General features: G+C 35.4%; 1 pseudogene; it reads right to left on the bottom strand.

Moving 5' to 3' along the window:
* Positions 1–1,695: 1,695 nt before the first annotated feature.
* On the bottom strand, positions 1,696–2,421 carry LOC104872889 (annotated as a pseudogene).
* Between the last annotated feature and the right edge of the window lie 1,724 nt (positions 2,422–4,145).

Raw genomic sequence — 4,145 nt, 5'->3', positions numbered from 1 at the left:
AGCAATGTAAAATAAAATAACTTGTTAAACATAAAGTAAACTTTGCTTTGACTGTAGAACAGAGGTGGGTTTTTTTTAAACACATCTGGTTCTGGCATCTAGTTAGTAGTATGCATTTAAAACAGTATGTGCCCTGAAAACTTATACTTTCTATTTGTGCATATTACTTGAATCAGAGACCAGACACATGAAAAACTATTGTTCTTAATACCCTCAATACCTCTCCCTCTTCCTCCAGAAGATCCCAATGTTAGAAAACAAGAGTCTCTTTGTTGGTAGTATTTTACAATTACTTTTCTCTAGTAACACCGGATGATTTTGATTTTCTCTAAAAGAAAAGTGATGAAAACATGAGAAAACCTTCCAGCCAATTTTCGCTTCACATTCTCCAAGTAGTAAAACAGCAGCTCTACATCGTGATGCAAATGAACTTCAATTTGTATTAGTTTTTAATCATGTTAACATTAAAACATATCTGGATATCACTGGACTTCCAAAACAAAATTTTAATTGCCAAGTATTTTAGAGCTTTAATGAAGACACTATATATATATATATATATATACATACATACATATACATATATATGATCTTCACTGGAGTTCTTTTATTCTGGCTGGACGTGAGAAAAAAGATTAAGTAACCAATGCTGGATTTATTTCTTTATAAGAAATACTGTGGGTCTTTTATTCCCTCCAATATAGCTATAGCATTTTTATAGTAAGCTCACAAAAAGCAACACAAAAAATACATATTGAGTAGGCTTCAGCCTGGCAATTCATATTTTAAAGTTAGATGCTACCAGAGTGGCACTATGTATGGTATTACAGACCTTCAAGTTTTTTCTTCTTTCAAATTTGTTACTTCTTTACTGCTACTTTTTTCCTTAGCAGGGGGTGTTCTGTGATATCAATGTCAGGCTAAGAAACCACTTATAATTATTCACAATACAATGGTGGACTGAATCGCATGAGTTTACATAAACAGCGAACAGTAAATAATTAAACAATATTTGTTCATCCAAATAGGTCCAAAAGCACTTTACTACTGCAAGTATTTCCCTTTTCTGACTGATTTTTGCATTATTCTTATTAAAATAACAAGATTGCAAAGTTTTTTGGTTGTATTTTTAGATAAGTAGTATGTTTCATTGAATAAATTTCAATTTGAAAGCTGCCATTAGTAATGTTCTTTCTGTAAACATGGTTGGCAAATTAAAAAAAGCACAAAAGGGGAGTAAAGAAGAAATGTTTTCAAATGTTCTCAGCTTTCAGTGAAGTACTAAAGCATGTATCGTTCATGAGTAAACACAGAGAAAAATGCTCAGAAATTCATGTACAAATTGAACTACAAAAATCTTCTCTTCAGACAGATCCTAAGGCTTGAGGACCATGTGCTTCATATAAAATAAAATGTAAAGCTACAATACATGTTCTGTTTTACAATGGACCCATGTTTTTTTTTAAAATGAGGCAATTAAAGGAAAATAAAAAAAAAAATACTTTCCCAAACAAATATATTCCACCTGTAGCCTCTGTTCTTTTTACCACTCACTGGACTAAAATGTTCAAAAAAATGTAAAATGCAGCATACACAATCAAGTAATCGAAAACTTTTCATGATGTTATTGCAGAATCACAACAATGGAAAACTGGCCCATTTGCATAGTCCTTGGGCCCCAAACAGAAGATGAAGTCACCAGTAAAATGATCTTCATAAGAAGTTTGCAGCTGTGCTCAGCGAGCTAGCGCCACCTTGGGGATGAGAGTCAATCAGGGAAACTGGTTTGTCTTGCTACTTTTTAGGACTCATCCACAGGCAAGTAGTCAGGGAGTGCTGTGTTCTCTTCTACTTCCACAGGAGTACCTTGGAATGGGACCAACATCTCTTCTGCACTTTAACTTTTCACAACTTGCTGAGCTTTCATGACCTTGGTTGATCCTATGGATGATGCCAATGCCACTGGTTTCAAATCTGAATGGATTCATATCACACATATTTGAATAGCTATTTGAAAAGTAAAGCCAATAACACCTTTGATTTCTAACAAAGCCTTTTCACATAGATTTTTCTGAGACATATCATCAAGATCATCTATGTGCAGCCACTGTTTTGGCAATTTTCTTTGTGGTTCCTAGAAAAAACTGAGCTTTCCTTTGACGTGAATTCATTTCATTAAAACTATCACCATCTGCCATATTGGAAGACTGAAGACTATCATAGACTTCAGAGGCCAGAAGTTTTGTTTCTCCTGGAGTTGTAGTATTCTGTAGAACATTTTGCAAGCTTATCATCTGACCCATTTGGCCTTTCATCTTTTCTCTGCTCCCACAACATTCTGCCAAATTTTGAAGAACAAGCAAAGCTGAGTGAACAACGGGGTTGAGATGGTCTGTAAATAAAATAAGGCCAGGCAGACATCCTTGATTCTGGACAATGGCTCTTCTATTCAATGGATCTGCTAGATCCCTTAGCTAATTAACTTCTGGCAGAGCAACAGTTTTTCATGAATGCTGGTGAAGGAAGAATTCATTTTCTGTGTCATGCACATGAATAAAACCTTTTTAAATTTTCTCCAGAGGTTTAGAAAACCATAGCCTGCCACATCATCAGGACCACATCTGCAGATAAGGTAGAGGGGCCCAGACAGCGAGAGGCAAGCCCTTGGTTCACAGCCACAGCCTGAGCAATGACAAACAACCAGACCCACTGAAGAAGCCAAAAAGTGAAGCAGGGATATATGTTTTTAAAATTCAATTTATTAGAATTTCTACCCAGGTGATGATAGAAACAAAATGCTGTCACTTACCAGGTACCATGTGGCCAGTAAAAATTAAGCTCTTGCCAAGAGGCCTTAAAGATTTTAAAATAGTGTTAAAAAATCTGTGGTTTTTTAAATAGCTCTCTCTATTTAGATCTGAATTTAAGGGTGAGGCTTTGTGACATTACAACACTTTCCCTCTCCTATCAATGAGGGGTATAATTTCCTATATCTTTTACCAGATTATCTTACTAGGATCTATTAATTCCTGAACGTATCAGGGTACACATTTGTGTTTCACTGAAGTTGATTTGAAAAAAGAAAGAAATGCTCAAGTTGGAAGAAATCATTAAAGTTATTCTGACATCCTTTCTGAACATTGTCAAGGGTCAGTGCACATTTTGGCATTTCTTTTCCCAACAGTTAAATACTGATGCTCAGCACCACAGAAAGTAGCAGGGAACATTCAACCAGGGGAGCTCTTCTCCCTGGGTTGGGGCCATAGCATCACAAGGGCAGCTACTGAAACAGATCTAATTAGATCACTAAATTTAAAATTCCCTTCCTGGTAGGACCTCCACATAGAATTACAGTAAATTTTCCTTGTTTCATCATCTGGGAAAATTATAAGCCACGTTTTGTAGTCTAAGAAAATAGTAGCCAGAAAAAAATTTCTATATCTGAATGTGTAAATAAACCTAATTATGAGCCGCTACTTTCAATAAAAGAATAATTCAGATAAGAAAAAAATAGAGTTAGTAGCTATGAATTTATTAATTTGTGTCCCTTATTTCACAAGTTAATTGAAAGGGACCCAACTTAGGTAACTGATGAACAGCTACCCTATTGTGCATGTACATGCTTAGGAAGAATCCCAGTGATCAGCTCTGATGTTTATTACACTTTCCATAAAGTCTATTATTAAGCTGTTTATTTACCTCTTGAAACTAAGACGCTAATGTAGTGTAGAATCTTGAGAGAACGCGACTTTGATCATGTCCAAATGAGAAGCCTATTCATACTGACAGCACTCTCACATCACTTCATCATCGATAAATTGTCTCCTGAAAAAACAGATCGGAAAAACAAGAAAGATATGAGCTTTCTGTATCTTAGAACTAGTTCACCTCTTTCTTCAACTGAATTCAAATTTTTACATTCTCATTTAAAAACTTCAGACAACTGGCTTGGGGTAGGAAAAGAAACCTAATGCGTCTGCTGGCGCCATTCCAGCCTCTGTGTCATCAGCCCACATTCCTGGGAACATCTCCATTAGCTGGAGGTGAAAAAGCTAAAACGCAGCTTAAACAAAAGAAATGGGATTAGAGAGGAAGAAAATCACCCAACATGCAAAAAAAAAAAAAAAAAAAAAAACAAAATTAAA

Source organism: Fukomys damarensis, unplaced genomic scaffold (genome assembly GCF_012274545.1).
Source record: "Fukomys damarensis isolate Sample0158 unplaced genomic scaffold, DMR_v1.0_HiC HiC_scaffold_29, whole genome shotgun sequence".
Taxonomy (NCBI): Eukaryota; Metazoa; Chordata; class Mammalia; order Rodentia; family Bathyergidae; genus Fukomys; species Fukomys damarensis.
The sequence above is the reverse complement of the archived record's forward strand: the minus strand, read 5'-3'. Positions and strand labels throughout refer to the sequence as shown.